General features: G+C 37.9%; 1 pseudogene; it reads right to left on the bottom strand.

Moving 5' to 3' along the window:
- Positions 1 to 4,639: 4,639 nt before the first annotated feature.
- On the bottom strand, positions 4,640 to 7,007 carry LOC145578359 (protein FAR-RED IMPAIRED RESPONSE 1-like; annotated as a pseudogene).
- Between the last annotated feature and the right edge of the window lie 11,591 nt (positions 7,008 to 18,598).

Below are 18,598 nucleotides of genomic sequence, written 5' to 3'. Positions count from 1 at the left end.
AAGGTGGTTCAGCTTTCTTCACTGGTCCATTGCCTTTCTTGATGGTAATTTCTTTTTTTTTAATATATTGTACATTTTTATATTAATTTGTCTTTTTTCTAAATTTGTCCTTGTTTAACGCATTTTTTTTGTATATTTGTATTAGATATGCTATTTTGATCGTTTGCAAAGATCTAAAATAAGCAATCCAAGGCAATTCCCACTCCTTTCTGTTTGGAAGAAAGATTTGATCAAGGAACGGATGAAATTGGAAATGAAAAGAGGATTTTGAAAGGGACATGTACTTGATAGAATGGAAGTTGATAGGTATGATAACAATGTATCACAAGTGGCTGGAGATCCCGAACTTGGTGGAAGTGATGTTAGTGGTTCTAATGAAATGCTGGTATGCATTTTTTTTTGGAACATGTTTTAAACTAAAGTCTTATAATAGTTGGTTTTATGTTCTAAATATTTTATTATTTGTTCTAAATATATACCCACATGTTCTAAATATTTAGTCATATGTTCTAAATATATAAAGTGGATGTTCTAAACTTAAATAAGATCTTTTACATGGTTATTCAATTGTTCTAAATTTATATAACTTTTGTTTGGTAAAATGATGAAATTTGCTGTTTTTGGTAATCTTCTTCACCTTTCTTCTCCTTTTCATTCATCTTTCTTGTTTTCTCGTTTTCAATTTCTCCACTTTTTCTCAAATTATGCAACTTCTACCTGTCAATTTTATTCTGTTGATGTTGATTTTGAGACCCCAAATTGTTGGATAAAATTCTCAAGCTTGGCTTCCAACCTGATATGGTCACCTATGATTCTAAATATTTTATTATTTGTTCTAAATATATACCCACATGTTCTAAATATTTAGTCATATGTTCTAAATATCTAAAGTGGATGTTCTAAACTTAAATCAGATATTAACATGGTTATTCAATTGTTCTAAATTTATGTAACTTTTGTTTGTTAGGATTTCCTTCAAAAATTCGGAACATTGGCTAAGAAGCTTGCTGAGAATTTAAGTGAGATGCATGCCATGTTGGATAAGGCGAATGAAATATTTGCTAAAGAAGAAGCATCTGATATGAACACATTGATTCAGAATATTTGGAATAAGTATTCCATGAGAAAGGAAGAAAATCAAAAGGACATCCCCTCCATTCTAAGTCAAGACAAGCATTTGTTTGACCAACCAGCTTTCATGAAGGAGTTAGATGATGTTATGAAAAGATCATGGGAAAAGTTCGCAGGGAAGAAAAAGACACCTTTTGAGATGACTCCTCCGAGTTTTGATTTGTTTTCACATTCTCAAACACCTACTCCTTCTCCTCCTCGAAGTCATGAGCCTTCTTTCCCCTCTTCTTCCTCCTCCTCAAATTCATGAGCCTTCTTCCTCTCTTCCTCCTCCTCCTCCTCCTCCTCCTCCTCAATTTCAAGGGCCTTCTCCTCCTCTTCCTCCTCCTCAAACTCAAGGACCTTATCCTCCTTTTCCTCCTCCTCCTCCTTCTCAAACTCAAGGGATTCCTCCTCCTCCTCCTCCTCAAACTCAAGGGATTCCTCCTCCTCCTCCTCAAACTCAAGGGTTTTCCACTTCAATTTTAGGAGGAGCATGCTCAGGTGCTAAAGTCCAACAATATGTTCATGGAGAGAAGAACAATATTCAAGCAAATGAAGAGAAGGATAAGAAAAATGATGAGAAAGAAGATGATAAGATGGAGGGGTAATGTAGTTATGTTTAGGGACACTATTAATTATTGATGAATTAATATTTTATTTTTTAAGAGCACTAATTATTAGTTTGTTTGTTTTGGGACACTAATTATATATATACATTTATAATTTTAGAATTTGTGGTATATTTTTTTGAAATATTCTGCTCATTAAATATATGTATTCGTTCACCTATAAATTTACAGGAAAGGAAATGTAGGAAAAAGGGAGAAAAGATGTCCTGAAAACCTTCCAAACTGTATTCGTTCACCTTTTATGGTTCAGTATGACAACATATTCAAAAAGGTCGATGGACACAAGAAGAAAATGGCAGAGTATGCATTTGCCAATGGATTACCTAAGTAAGCTCTAAATTTACTTAGTAATTTTAAAGTAATTAGTCATGTATTCTGATTTATTAATCATATGTTCTAAATTAGTATTCATATGTTCTAAATTAGTATTCATATGTTCTAAATTAGTATTCATATGTTCTAAGGTTTAATCTTATATTATAACATTTAATGCTATTTGTTTTTATGTTTGTAGTGAGATTTTATATGATGATGGTCAAACTACAATCCGTAGAGATGAGATGTCAAGCCTTGCACCGAACAATCATGTGTTTAATAACATTGTTGATGCTTGGTCATTCATATTGAACATTGAAAACAGAAGACGAACCCCAGGATCAACAAACAGATTGTTTTTTTCAACGCAAGCTTATGTATGATTCTTAATATTGAACTTGGCTTCTTTTGAGATTTCATGTTATAAATTGAGATTTCATAACTTATTTTTACATGATTTCAGGAAATTTTGTGTACGGATTATCACTTTTCTCCAACTGTGAAAATTCAAGATAGATATCATACTTTATTTGAAAGGTTGGATAAAGAGATGAAGCACTGTAAAGTGCAAAACTTTGATAGAGTTCACTTGGTAAGACATTAAGAAATCCAAAAGAATTCGAATATAGATTCTTTATAAGCTTTCTTCTTTTTTTCTTATGTCGATTTCATGATCTATTATTATATGCAGGTATTTTTTCCAGTTGCATCTTCATCACATTATTACCTGCTTTGTGTGAATTTTCTCAGCAAGACTCTCGACGTGATTGACAACAGATATTTGGAATATAAAAATTCTTTTTGGCACAAATACAAAAACAAACCGAAGAATTTGGTAATATCTATCTGTCTCATTTACTTGTGCTTAGAATTATATTTTCTAAACTTTTATTTCAGTGTTCTAAAGTTTAGCTCAGATGTACTAAAATTATACTCATATGTTCTAAATCAGATTTTTTAAAAAATTTCATGTTCCAAATAGTACTTATACATTCTTAATATTTTCTAATACTTATTTTAATGTTTAATTTTAGTTGAGGGCTTTTGCCATGTTCTTGTCAACCAAGAGATCAAAATGCGATCAAGAGGTTTCTAGTTTCAAAACTAGGACGTTAAAAATGAGTTGGAGGACAAATGATAACAATGATGATTGTGGCGTGTTTTTGCTTAAACACATGGAAACCTATCATGGTGAGAAAGATACCAATTGGGATAGCGGAATAAAATTGAATGATGTAAGTTTGTTTTATAGTAATACTCATGTTCATATGTTCTAAATTTTTATACATATGTTCTAAATTTTTATACATATGTTCTAAAATTTACACATATGTTCCAAATTGTGTAAATCTTATTTATTTTTTTATTTTATAATGATGTAAAAAGTGAGATAGCGGATACCAAAGTCTAATGATTTTATCTTATTATATTGCAGATCAATCAAATGAAGAAATTGAGGGTGGATTTTTGTGCTAAGATATTATCACACAAGGAAAATGAGCTACATCATGAGATTACTTCAAGATCACGGAAATGGGCTAAAGAAAATAGTTTGTAATATAATTTTAGAAATAGCATGTAGAATTTTGTATAGTACTTTAAATTGTAAGCCTATTTTTCTAAAAGGTTGTATTCGAATATATAAGCTTGACTTGTCTTTCTTGTGATCAAATTACTAATTATAACTCATATGTTCTAAATTTTTAGTGATATGTTCTAAACATTTAGTCATATGCTCTAAATACTAATTATAATTCATATGTTCTAAATTTTTATTCATATGTTCTAAATTTTTATTCATATGTTCTAAATTTTTATTCATATGTTCTAAATTTTTAGTCATATGTTCTAAAGTTTTTAGTCATATGCTCTAATGTTTTAATCATATGCTCTAAATACTATTGTCAAAATATTACTCATGTATTTAAGAACTAAGATTTTAAGTGATTAATTTTAATCATATGGTCTAAATCAAAATTTTGAAATCGCATTGGAACCATACACCACACATGATTACTAATTTTAGAAATAGTTGTAGAATTTTGTATAGTACTTTAAATTGTAAGCCTATTTATCTAAAAGGTTGTATTCAAATATATAAGCTTGACTTGTCTTTCTTGTGATCAAAATACTAATTATAACTCATATGTTCTAAATTTTTAGTGATATGTTCTAAACATTTAGTCATATGCTCTATAATTCATATGTTCTAAATTTTTATTCATATGTTCTAAATTTTTAGTCATATGTTCTAAAGTTTTAATCATATGCTCTAAATACTATTGTCAAAATATTACTCATTTATTTAAGAACTAAGAATTTAAGTGATTAATTTTAATCATATGGTCTAAATCAAAATTTTGAAATCGCATTAGAACCATACATCACACATGATTACTAATTATAACTCATATATTCTAAAATTTTAGTCATATGTAATAAAATTTTAGTACATATGTTCTAAATTTTATTACATATGTTCTAAATTAAACTCACAAGTTCCAAACTGTAATCATTTCTATAATAGAAAAAAGTGTTATTCAATACACAAATTCAAAAAAATGTTCCAAAATTATTAACTATCATCTAACTTTTTTTGGACAATTTCGAATATCGTGGTGACTCAATTCCCCACAACCTTTGCATAACCTCTTTTTTTTTCTGATTTTGTTCTACTGCCTTTTCTTTGTCCCCCTTTAGTCTTTTCCCACTTCCAGATCTTGTTTCAACATTATTTGAAGTCTCTACAGATCTTGTTTCAACATTATTTGAAGTCTCTACAGATCTTGTTTCAACATTTGAAGTCTCTACAGATCTCGTTTCAACATTTGACAAATGAACTCCTGTACCTTTGTTCTTCGAAATTTTTGGAGGTTTGATAGATATTTCTCTTGGAAGACTAGCTCCAATTAATAGTTCTATGTCTTTTTCTTTGTTAGTAGCATTCCTTTCACCATTACTTCTTGCATTTCTTTTAGCTTCCAAATCCAACCTCAATCCTCGAAGATTAATCACAAGGTCTTTAATATCTTCATCGACACCTTCTGCCAAACTAACACAATTATGTATCTCTGACCACAACTCATTCAACAACTTTTTCTTGTCGATTATATTGGCACATTGTTCCAACAGATTTCCTCCTAGGTCAAATATTGGTCTTTTCGTTGCCATAGTAGTCCATCTGTTTAGAATATATTGCTCAGGAATAATTTCAAACCGTTTTGCTTTCCAAACCCAAACCATGTGCCTGCATGGAATGCCTTGCCTATAAAACAACTTGCAAGAACATGTTGTCTCTTGGTTAGTCGGATTAAACACAACATCAAATGTTCTACTCCGACCCCCTTCACTTACTTTTGCAATTTCTAATCCATTTTCTCTCTTAAACTCTTCACACCCACAAGCAAAACAAGCCATTTCTACCTCATATTGGAAATCATAAAAAACAGAAATAGTGTATATGGTTGAGGCATACTTTTCTATCCCTAGTGGTGTCTTGCACTCTGGGTATTTGTGCTTTGAATCATTGTCGTTTTGACCTTGAGTGTGTCTCTGGGCATCAATTGCAGCTTCATATCTCATGTAAAACTCAACAAGTGACACGTGAGGATTGATAAAGGAGCAAAAAAAGTTATTTTCACTTTCTGATCTTGACGTGGTACGCATTATTCCTCCCAGGAACACATCTCTGAAATATGCCGGGATCCACTTATCCCTTATCTCGTACATATAACACAACCACTCATTAACTTCCAATTCAAACTCAACCATCACCTTATATATTCCACCTTTCTTCAAACTCAGCCGGCTCAATTTCAAGATGCCAAACACAGGCACATATTTTTTTCAGGAATCCTGTTTCCTCCTTTGTGATCGCTCGCCCTACTTTATCTGGCAACTTTTTCATTATATGCCACATACAGAATCGATGTTCAGATTTTTGAAACACTCTACTAACAGCAATTTTCATAGCTGGATCTTGATCTGTGATCAGACAATTAGGTTCATTATTGCCCATTGCCTTAAGAAATGTTTTGAAAAGCCACTCAAATGATTCAGTATCTTCCTTTGCTATGAAACCAGCCGCAAAAGTGATACAACTCTTGTGATGATTAACTCCTGTAAAAGGAGTAAATACCATGTTGTACCTGTTTAGAACATGAAGATCAAATTTCATTACATACAAAATATAGCACTACCGTTTTAGAACATGTGAATAAAAATTTAGAACATGTGAATAAAAATTTAGAACATATGATTAAAATTTTAGAACACAAGATTAATATTTTACTTAATTGTAATTGGAACATAAGAATCACTATTCAAACATTTGAATGAAAAGTTAGTTGCTAAATCTTATGAGCATATAAAACATAATTTAGAACATTAGACTTAAAATTTAGAACAGTAGAAGCAATTTTTAGAATGTTCAAAACATAATTCAGAAAATAAGACACGTGAATTATATGAATCACCTGTTAGTTTGGTAAGTGGTGTCAAATGATATCATATCGCCGAAGAGAGCATAATTTTTTTTACAAATAGGGTCCGCCCAAAGAGCTCTAGAAAGACAAGAATCATCATCAACTTCAAACTCAAAAAAAAAGCACTCCACATCAACTTTTTCTTTGTGAAATTGTCTACAAACATTTGAGCATCGGAACCTTGAATAAATGTTTTTAAATCTCTGTGAAAATTTTTAAAATCTTGCTTGGAAGCTCCAACATTATCATAACCTCCAAGTATTTCCTTCATGATTCGAAAAGTTTTTACAGGGCCAATATTCACCTATTATAGGCACAAAAAAGTTTTAGAACATATTAAGAAACTTTTGGAACATGTGAATAATATTTTAGAACATATGAGTAAAATTTTAGAACGCACTGTAAAAATTTATGAAAGAGTTACCTTAGAGTTATCAACAATCATTTTTTTGTGCAAAATGTTCATCTTTCTTCCTTCTTTTTGAAATAGATTACAACTTGGTGTGTAGAGGGGATGAGTATGTCCTTCGTGGAACTGTGTCACTATATACTTTTCATCTTCACAATGTTTTAGAACCATTAGAGCTCTGCACCCAACACGAGTGACTAATCTTTTTCTTGTTATTGAAATCTTGCCTTCCTTGCTTTGTCCTTCTTTATCATTTAAAATACTCTCCGCAATAGGCTTTTTCTTCTCCTTGAAACCCTGTTTGTTGCATAAGACATATTGGAATGCCAATTTTTTCTCTGTATGCCTTTTACTGGTAGACTTCCTAGTGTTAAAACCAGCAGCAAGTGCATATGATTTATAAAATTCAACACCCTCATCAACACTATTAAATTTCATTCCTATTGCAGGTTTTAACTCATTGCGGCACATAGGAAACCATTCTTTTGTTCCTCCGGGAGTTAATATAGGTACTACTGTAGGAGTAGCTGGCACACTTGCATTGGCATTAGAAACATTATCAAGTTGTTCGTCGTTGTTAATTATTTCTGCACAAAAGTAATTTTAACAAGTTAAACAAATTTTAGAACAAATGAATAAAATTTTAGAACATATGATTTAGTATTTCGAACACATGATTAAATCAGAACAGAAGACATTATTTAGAGCATAGATTTAAGACTAAAGTTTACTTAATTATTTACAGCATAATTTGGAACATTAGACTAAAACTATAGAACACATGATCAAATATTTAGAACACATGATTTTAGACATCCCATTAGAAAAATCAAAACATGTTCCAAAATTTTACTCATTTGTTCTAAATTATTTATCAAATGATCCAAATTATTTATCAAATTTCACTCATCTACATTCTCATTTATTACTTTCCCTTGCTTTCCTACCAACATGTTCTAATTTTATACACACATGTTCTAAAATTTTCAACCATGTTCTATGATTTTGGAACATGTTGTACATAAAAACATCCAAGTTATAAAAAAAAAAAAAAAAAAAAAAAAAAAAAAAAAAAAAAAAAAAAACCTGCTTCATTATTTGCTTGTTCATCCATAATTGTCAACCTAATATAATGAACCTGCAAAAATAAATTCAATCCAAGCAATTAAGTTTAATAAATTCCACATCAAAGAAAAAAGCACTCCACATAATCAAACATAATACAAACAAATGCTTGATGAAAATCGAACATAATCAAACATAAAGCAAACATTATCGAAAATCGAACAAAATCGCAGCAAACAAAATCATAAGAATTAAAATTGCAGCAAACATAATCAAACAAAATCGCAGCAAAAAATTGAAGCAAAAAAATCGAAAAATCGCACAAAAATCGAAGCAAAAAATCACTTCAAAAATTAACAAAAATCGCACAAAAATCTCTTAAGAATTTAAAGAACTGAATCATAAGAACTTAATCATAAGAATTGAATTACTTACCTAAGAACAAGAGGAGAGAGAAAGTGAAGTTTATGGAGAAAGAAGCTGGTAATTTGAGCAGTATAGAATGCGTGGGTTTTAGGTTTGTGAGGGGTTTATATTTGAACATAAATTTACATTTTTGCCATTACTTTTGGAGTGATCTCAGCTGTTGGATCTTGTTTTATTGAATGGTTGTGATGTATTCTCATATATGATAGGTTTCTCATATAAAGATCTATTCTCATGGGATCCCTCCCTTATATATATATATATATATATATATATATATATATATATATATATATATATATATATGATATTCCTTTCTTGGCTCCCTCGAAAGATAATCTAACTTGGGTGGATCAAATAAGTATTTAGGAGATGATGTTATCCTACCAACAACTAAGAGCCTAGTGACCTAATAAATCATAGATTAAATCTAGCTATGAAGTTAATTGAACGTATGCAATACTTAATCACGTTGCCTAGTTAGTTTGACTAGATCAGGAAATAGCTAGCAAGTGAGCTGTACTATATATTGTGATTTCTTTTTGACTTATTGTTTAGTATTGAAAATTTGGTTGCTTTGTTTCGTGAATTTGGAATTGCCTCGTTCATGAATCTAAATACATGGTGTTTGTTAATTTATAATAGTCCATCCTGTATGATACTCCACTATGTCACATAAAATTTGCCAAGGGCGTAGAATAATTGGCCTTGTTCATGTTGGCATAGGTTGGCATAGTTATGGGACAACCATGTCTAAGATTTGAATTAGCTAGGCATGGCTAATCTAGGTCTATCCCGGGACCCTCAGGTCCTGTCGAGTTATCGGGGTGGCCAAGGGCCTAACCCAAGGACCAACATGTCTCACATATTAGAAAAGTCTGGCTCGTGAATTAGCATTTTTGCACAAGTTTTAAAGTTGATGAATTGAAATCGGTCAAGTAGTCTCAAGTCACATTGTGCTTGTATGCCTTTTATTGTTTAAATTCGTATTATTGATTCTGCATATGATACGTTGTACATATTAATGTAGAAAAATAATATTTTGTAATTACAAACCCATAAAAAGTTTGAATCGAAAATGTTGATCAAAGATTAAGCGATAATTCATAATAACACCGATCATGCATGATTTTTACAAGGATTCCTACAAGTTCAATGTAGGAAATGTATAATCTATAAGTAATACGACTATAACAGTACTAACAAATGTACATATCATTTTTTAGGTTTTGTTTAGGTCCAAATTTGGTGCATGTTTTAAAATTTTCTGTTTCGGGTGAAAACAATGAGACCTTGCCGAAGGTCCAATGAAATGGTGAAGACTGGGCTCGGTCCAAGTGATGTTGGGCCGAGGATTTCCTGCACAGCAAACACACGTAAACTAGCCTCGGGGGTGTTGCCGAGGAAGGCCCCTCCGATGCTAAAGTCAGTACAATGTGTAGAGAGAAAGCTATGCAAGAGAATTAATTGCTTGAAGCTTTGTGTGAATATCTGTAAAAATGTAATATTGATGGCTTTTATACCTTGGCATATATGGGAGAAGTGGGCCTTGGTCCAATTGTCTTGCCTTGTGGACTGATCTTGACTTTAGCACAATTGGAGAGTTGAACCTTGACCTTGGGCTTTTAATTGGATCATTTAATGACTAGGCCCAATTGGACTAAATTGGACCCAAACAACTTGCCCCCCAGACCCGACTTGGAAGTATGACGGGTCGGGTTTAATTAATCATAAAAAGGAGGGAAGTAAATGATTTAATTAATCCAAAAAGTTTGAATTTAAACCGCAATTAATGAAATAACGGCGGCTGGATGGATAATTTATGGAAGTTGGACGGATAATGGGTGGTTAATCATAGGGACGTGTGTTTAACGGTTACTTAATGAGGTATTTAAGAGAAATTAAGGCGCGGACTCCTGAAATTCCCATTTCCGGAAATAAAACCAAGGAAGCGCACGATTTCTCCTCACTTCTTCACAAACATGAACCCAAAACTCTTGAGAAAACCCAAGAATCCGCATCAAAACTTCGCAAATTCCCCGAATATTGAACTTAGAAACTGAAATTCGTCACTACCAACTTGTAGATCGGCAAATTCCGCTTCAGATTAAGGTAATTTCCTTTGATTTTAGTTTGATTTTCTTCGAATTCGAACTCTTTCCCCTTTTTTTGACTTTTTCTTCGAAACTCAACAATGGTGAGAGGAGTTAGAGGTAGGGCCCGTGCTCCAAGAAGGGCAAGGCAATTCCCCGATCCCAGGAACAGGACTGGGACCTGGAACGGACAAAGAGTGGGGTCTGACCCTGCTGAAGGAATTAGGGCGACCCCAATTTCATCGGCGCCTCCTGAAGGAACGGAGGAGCCGAGCGTTTCTGGGCGGGACGAAGGAGTCCCCGCCGACCTTTGGGATAATCTTCCTGGATTTCAGGAATGGGAGGACGCTGAGGTTGCCTCAGCCATGGTAAAGAACTGCCCCTACTCTTGGTGGGTTGAGCATGCCGATGCGTACCGGTTTGCTGAGCAAATAGAGCTGCACTACGGCATAATGGAAGCTGATGGGTATTGGTGCAGAATGCCCGTTGCATCGGATAGAATCCATCGTCCACCCCCGGGGTATGTGGGGGTGTACACAAGACAGCTTCAGTATGGGCTGAGGTTCCCTCTGGACTTATTTGTCCGAGATTTGCTGATTCACTACAGGATCTCCCTGTGTCAGCTAACTCCCGTCAGCATCCGAAGGGTGATGACGTACTTGTGGGTCTGCAAGTTTATGAAGTATATCCCCAACTTGCACTGTTTCAAGAAAATCCATAAGTTGGTGCCGAATACCCAGAGTGGGCATGGACATCATGGTCCTGGGTGGTTTCGGATTGAGTCTCGGCCCCGACATTTGACAATGTGGCCGAACGATTCTTCGGATAAGGGGTGGAGAGGCCAATGGATCTGGGTTAGGGCGCCCACAGATCCTGACCACCCCTTCTTCTTCAGCGCCCCCCGATACCTCTCTAATCCCGACCCAGAGATGCTCAGCTTGGGTCCCTTAGAAAATGATGGCCAAGGAGATCATAATCTCAATCAGGCCAATATTTTTGGGAAGGCTGATAACCCAAGGGGGAGAGGTCGTCTGAAGACCATTCCAGCAACCTGGCTCCCTGATAACCATTACATCTTTCAGGAGCATATGCTTGCTGCTGTCGGCCTCAGCCGAAAGTTTAAAGATGGTAAGCTATTTCGGCTGGGGCCGAAGCCTTTTCTTTTTATCTCTTTGCTTTCGCATTTGTAATTTATTCAGCGTTTTGATGTTGCTGAACTGATTTGTACTTATTTTCTATGTTCAGTGCTGGACGAGGTCACTGCCAGGATTGACTACGAGCGTCTCGGCGTTGACCAAGGGAGGACCATCTTGACTCGGGCCCCCTCCATCACTGAATCGAAAGATCGAGACGTTCATCTGGACTCGACTCACTTTCAGATCGAAGCTTCTGCCCTCTATCAGCGGCAGAAACCTTGGTGGAAGAAGAGAGATCCTTGGTGCCAGCTATTGGACGAGGAACTCGAAGTTGTTCGTACAGCCGAAGAGGTTGCACGAGCTATTGAAGCTTGTGAAGGAGGAGAAGGGTCCTCCAGGGCTGCTGAGGAAGAAGCAGCAGCAAGGGCAGCTGAGGCCAAAGACGAGGCTTTGCTGAAGACCTCGGTGAGTTATACTTAGCTTTTCAGGCTTCAGTTTCTTTTTTTTTTTACTCACGTTCTTCCTGCCCCCCTGTCTTTTGCAGTCTGAAGAGAGCAAAAGAAAGAGAGAAGGGAAAGCTCCCATTCGTCCCGAAGACCAAGTCCAGGAGGAATCCGAAGAACCAGATATGGACGAGCAGCCCCTTCGCAAAAGAAGAAGGATGGCCATCATCGGCCCCCACGACTTCCAGACGAGGCCGAGGCCCGTCGGCATTAGCATTCAGGAACCTGAGGAAGGCGGTGGATCGCCGAGGGTTCCTCAGCCACCACCTCAGTCTCCGCCGAAGACCCCTCCACCACCTCCTGAGATGGAGGTGGATCAGAAAACTCCCGATCCCAAGGGAGGGGTTCCAGAGGAGGAAGAGGTTCAGGAGAGTGCTGCTGAGCACAATGCTGAAAGTGCTGTGAAGCCCGTTGCTGAGGGTTTCTCAGCTGATATTGCGAGGGAGGTTGAGGCTTTCGTCCTCACCCCCGAAGAAGAAGCGGAGGTCATAATAATTGACTCTGCTGAGAATGAGGAAGAGGCTCCTGAAGAAGAAGACGCTGAGCCATCCAAGGCTCAGGAAATTCCCGAGTCTTCCTTCCCTTCATTCCAGACGCTGCACTCTGGAGAAATAGGTTTCTCGGCCCCCGCATTCCAATTCCAGATCACATCTGGGATCTCATATGGGGTCAGAACCGAGAAGGTGCTGCAGCCTACTTCGGCAATTTGGCCGGCTTAACCGAAGTAGATAGGGCAAGGATTTGGTCGCTGAAGGCCACTGCTGGGATGGGCGAATCCAGCAAATCAGTTCCAGACCCTGCAAGGTCAAATCAACTGCTGATGATGCAGGTAAATCTCCCCTTGCTTTTATTTTTCAATTCAGCTCTTCAGTTCAGTTTCAGTTTTTTTTTTTTTAAACTGACTTGTGCCTCTGTTTTCAGTTTGTGCACAATCAGACTCTCATTGTAGAGCTGATAGATTCCCTACAAGATAGGGTTGATGCTTCTGAACATGCAAGGAAGGTAGCCGTTGAGGAGCTGAAACTTGCTCAGCTGAAGCAAGCAGCGGCTGAAGAGAAGCAGAAGGAGTGAGAAGAATATGAGAAGAAAGCTGCTGAGGCCCTCCAAACCTTCTGCGCTGCCATGGAGAAGGAGGTTTTTCCCCCACTGATAGAAGGGGAGAACTTCCTTCGGGATCATCTGGGAGTGGAAATCTCAAAATTCAAGGCTGCTATTGAGAGCAGAATCAGAGAAGGAGCTGCTGCACAGGCTAAGGTGCAACAAAAGCTAGAAGCTTTGGAAGCCAGTAGGATGGCTGCTGAAGAAAAGCTCCAGTCTCAGGATGTCCAACTCTCAGAGGCTGCTACTGCTGCTGAAGCTCAGAGAGTCAAGCTTCAAGAGGCTGAGGATCAGCTGAGGGTCAAGGATGATGAGTTGACCCAAATGAAGACTGAAGCTTCAAAAGTTCAGCAAGAGCTGAACGAGCAGAAGGATTCCTCCTCCAAGCTCACTGATGAGCTGAACCAATCCAAGAAGGACTTGGAGGAGGTATAGAAGAAGCTGGCAGATGCTGAAGCCCTACTCAAGGTCCGTATCTACACCCAAGAAGAGTACGATATGGGCTTTAAGAATGGGGTCAAAGTGTGCCGAAGAGTCTGTCTTCATGCTGAGCCGAAGCTGGAATGGTCCAAGTGTGCTGAATGGATCCAGGACCCAGCAGACCCTCATATGCAGTTCCCAACTCCAGTCGAAGCTGAAATCCTTGCGGCTGAGGAAGCCGAAGAAGAAGAAGAGAGGAGGGAACTTGAAGCTGAACAACGAGAAAGGGAAGCTCAGCAGGGTGCACAGCCTGCTTCATCTGCTGCTGGAGCTGAGGCCACTATGGGACCCAGCGCTTCTGATCAGTCTGATCCTCGGGCTGAAGCATAGGAACTCGGGCAGTCGTCTTCAGAATCTTGCGGTTCATCATGCGCTCAACTTTAGACTTGCCGCTTCTGAAATTTTTTGCCTTGTTTTTTGCTTCAGCTTGCCTTGATGTACAAACTGCTTTATCTGTTTTTGCATGTACCTCGGCAGCTGTAATTTTCCGCTTGTGGGCGGCTGCCGATGCTTTATTATGTCTTTAAGACATTTGAACTTTGTAGCTCGTTTTCTGAGCATTTGAGCTTTATCTGATGCATTTTTCTTCAATTGCTTTGTCTTATTTTGAATGCTTTACTGTTTCTGAACTTAAGAAATTTCGCAAAAATTTGCTAAGTACAAAGCTTTCAGCTCGAAGAATTCTGCTGAAGATAAACTTGCACTGATAGTGCCTCTTGCCTCCCCCCAGTGATCTCTGAAGACTCGAGTCTTTGGATTACTGAGTTGGGTCTTTAACTTTCAGACGAAGCTGAATAAAAAATTTCTAATAGTTGCTGTTATCCTTGGTTTTCTATCTATCTTTAAAAATGGATATCTGAAACACAAGGCCAATTGAAGGCAATGTTTCAGATAATGGCTCTCTGGGATACAAGGCTCAGCTAAGGAAATATCCCAGACTTGTCCATGGACTCATGTCTTTGGAGAACAAGTCTTACTGAAGTTTAACTTCAGCTGAAAGACCAGAGTTCTTTAAAAAGACGAGTTTGTCAGCAATCTGGAACCCAGTTACCCGAAGGCGAAGGTTTCAGACGAGGCTGAATAAAAACCCTTAAAGAGTAGATAGAATAAAGAAAACTTGAAAGAATAAAAAGTTGCAAAAATTATAGAAATGGTGGCTCTGAAGCCTTTCATTAATAATTCAAAATGTACTTACAAAGATTGCTCTACCCCGAAGGGTTTACACATGATATTTCTTAAGTACATCAGCATTCCAGTGATTTTTCAGCTCAGTTCCATCTAACTGACGAAGTCGGTATGTTCCTGGCTGAAGCTCATCATGAATTTCAGAGGGTCCCTCCCATGCAGCTGAGAGTTTCCCATGGATTCGGCCTTTTTGAACTGCAGCAGCATTCCGAAGGACAAGGTCTCCAATTTTGAGAGGCCTTGCTTGGACCCTCCGGTTACAAAATTTGCTGATTCTCTGCTTATAAGCAACCATTCTGTCTCGGGATGAGTCTCTTACTTCGTCGAGGAAATCGAGGGATTCCTTCATAAGTTGCTCGTTCTCAGCCGAGAAGTGGTGCACTCGTAAACTTTCAGAGCCGATTTCCACTGGAAGAACGGCTTCGGCACCATACACCAGCTCGAAAGGTGAATAGCCCGTGGCCTCTTTTTCAGTTGTCCAAAGTGACCAGAGGGTTCCTGGAAGTTCCTCTATCCACTTGGACTTTTGATCTTCAACTCTTTTCTTCAAAGCATTGAGGATTTGTTTATTTGCAGCTTCGGCTTGGCCATTACTTTGAGGATGACATACTGCTGAATATGCTAGTTTGATGCCGAACTGGTCTGTGTACCGCCTCAGCGGTAAATTACCAAATTGCCTCCCATGATCGAAGACAAAGACCTTCGGAATACCGAAGCGAGTGATAATGTTCTGCCAGATAAATTTCCTGACAGTTTGCTCTATGATATTCGAAGCTGCTTCAGCCTCAATCCATTTGCTGAAATAGTCGATGCCGACTATTAACCATCTTTTTTGGTACGGTGCATCTGGAAAGGGTCCCAGAATATCCAGCCCCCATTGGCCAAATGGAAGCGGATTAAGGATAGGCTGAAGGTCCCTAGCTGGCTGATGGATGACTGGTGCGAATTTTTGACATTTTTCGCATTTTCGTACCAGCTCTTTAGCGTCTGAGATCATGGTGGGCCAGTAATATCCGGCCCTCAATGCCTTGTGGGCTAGGGTCCTTCCCCCAATGTGGTTTCCACAGATGCCGAGGTGAATTTCCCAAAGGATGTAATCTGCATCTGTTGGTCCCACGCATTTCAGCAATGGGGCTGAGAAGGACTTTTTCAGAAGCTCTCCCCTGAAGACGATGAACCTTGAGCTAGTTCTCTTCAGTTTGGAGGCCAAAATTCTGTCTTCGGGAATTTCTCCCCGAAGTTTGAAAGCTAGGATGGGGTCAATCCAGCTGGGTTCTGGGTCAGCGCAGCACACTTCAGGTGCTTCGTCGACACTTCTTTCTCTGCGCACTTCCACATATACAGATATGTTCAGCTCAGTGAGAGTTGAACTGGCAAGTTCGGAGAGTGCGTCGGCTTGAGCATTCTGACCCCTTGGGATCAGCTGCACTTCAAAGGTTCTCACCTTTGCAATTACTGATTTGATCTTGGCAAGATAAGTTATCATGGAGGGCTCTCTGGCCTCGTAGCTGCCACCGATCTGATATGCAATTAGCTGAGAGTCTGTTTTCAGACAGACATGCTCGGCTTCCAGAGAGATGCACAGTTCTAGGCCAGCGATTGCTGCCTCATATTCAACTTCGTTGTTCGAAGCCTTGAAAGAAAATTTGAGTGCATACTCGAAGGATTTGCCTTCGGGAGAGGTTATCACTACCCCTGCCCCCGAACCATTTACGGTGGAGGATCCATCCGTAAACACGGTCCAGATTTTCTTTTCATCGTCTAACGTCTCTTGGTACGAGCATTCGGCCAAGAATTCCGCTAGAGCTTGGGCCTTGATGGCTGTTCTCGGCTGGTAGCTGATGCTGAATTCAGTGAGCTCGAAAGCCCACTTGGCTAGCCTACCGGATTTTTCAACTTTGCCGAGAACCTTTTCCAGCGGCTGATTAGTTAAGACCACTATCTGATGGCAATCAAAGTAGAGCCTCAATTTCCGAGCAGCTATCACCACTGCAAAGGCAACTTTTTCGAGTAGAGGGTAACGGGTCTCGGCATCCGTCAGAGTGTGACTGACGAAGAAGATCGGTTGCTGAATTTTATTTTCTTCCCTCAGCAGCACTGCACTGATGGTAGCTGGGCTAACAGCTACGTACAGATACAAAGTTTCCCCCTCCACTGGGCTAGCCAGAGTTGGGAGTTGAGTCAGATGCTCCCGGAGCTGCTTGAAGGCTTCTTTTTGCTCTTCTTCCCAAACGAGCTCTTTTATTTTTGGGAGTTTTAGGGCTTTGAAGAAAGGTAGTCCCTTGTCCGAAGCTCTGGAAATGAACCTCAAGAGGGCTGCCATTCTTCCGGTGAGCCGCTGAACGTCCCTCTTTGTTTTCGGCTCAGGAAGATCGAGAGCTGCTTTGACTTTGGAGGGATTGGCGTCAATCCCCCTCTTGCTGACCATGAATCCAAGGAATTTCCCTGACTTCACGCCGAAGACACATTTCTTCGGATTCAGCTTCTGTAGACACCCATTTGTGTCTCCCCAAAACCAAACCCAGTGATGAATGCCTTTCACGTTATGTTATTATCGAATTAGGTGAAAGAGGTTTGAAAGTCGAGTGTTGCGGTTTAGTTTTAATTAAATTCTCTTCTCTCTATTTTTGAAAATGACTTTATTTGTTTGAAAATAGCCGATCCAGTTTAGTTTGGTTCATAATTAAGGTCCAATAATAGTGTAGTTGGATGGGGCTTGAAAAGATCTTTCCAACTATATATTATAAGATCGATTCCGATGAATATTGAGGAAGTTATGGCCAAAATACTAAACTGGACCTAGTTAATTATTTTAAATGCGGCCCAATGATCTAGAGGAGGGTCCAATGCTAATTATTATTCCTAAAATTATTAGGATTACTTATAGTTTTCTAGAAGTTTCTAGAAGGTTCTTTTTAATTCTAATATTGTTAGATTTAATAATTAATTATTTTTAATAGTTTTTTTATTTGGAATAAAATATCGTTTTGTTATCTTAAAAATATATTTTATCTTCTGTACGGATTCCGTAGATCAAGTTGATTAAAGATCGGATTCCGCGTGAAGAAAAACGCGCTAATACAGGCTGTCGCCCCGCGACAGACTCTGTCGCCGCGCGACAGACCCTGTCGCGTCGCGACAGAGTCAATTCCTGGCGACAGCGTAGAGTTTTATTACTTATCAAATTCTATGTTTTTCCGGATTATTTTCATTATAAATAGCGTCCGAATCCCTGTTTTCAGGGAGGATCTTTTATCAATTCTCATCATCAATTCTCTCTTTTCTCTCTAAGCAATATATGCTTTCTTTCTCTCTCTTTCTAAACTAGCTTTTTACAAACAATATTCCGCATTCACAAGACTTAGAGTCTCTTAGCCAAGTTCGAAGTTGCCTTCGCCCTAGACGTGCAAGGTTTGATAATTTCTGAGGGTTTGGTCCAAAACTAGTCAAAACTTTATTTAATTTGATTTCAATTTAATTCTTTAATTCTTTTATTGTTTCTTTATTATTTTCATTGAAGTTTACTAACTTGTGTATTTTGTTATTAGAAAGAGGTACGAGGCTTCAAAGTATGTAATCTTATTACTCTCTTTCAATGTAGAAAGCATGTTTATTATTGTTTTATGATTCCTAGTATCATGTTAGGATGTTATTTTATGCTT

Source organism: Chenopodium album, chromosome 14, assembly GCF_948465745.1.
Source record: "Chenopodium album chromosome 14, dcCheAlbu1.1, whole genome shotgun sequence".
NCBI lineage: Eukaryota > Viridiplantae > Streptophyta > Magnoliopsida > Caryophyllales > Amaranthaceae > Chenopodium > Chenopodium album.
Note: the sequence above shows the minus strand (reverse complement) of the source record. Positions and strands in the feature narration are given on the sequence as shown.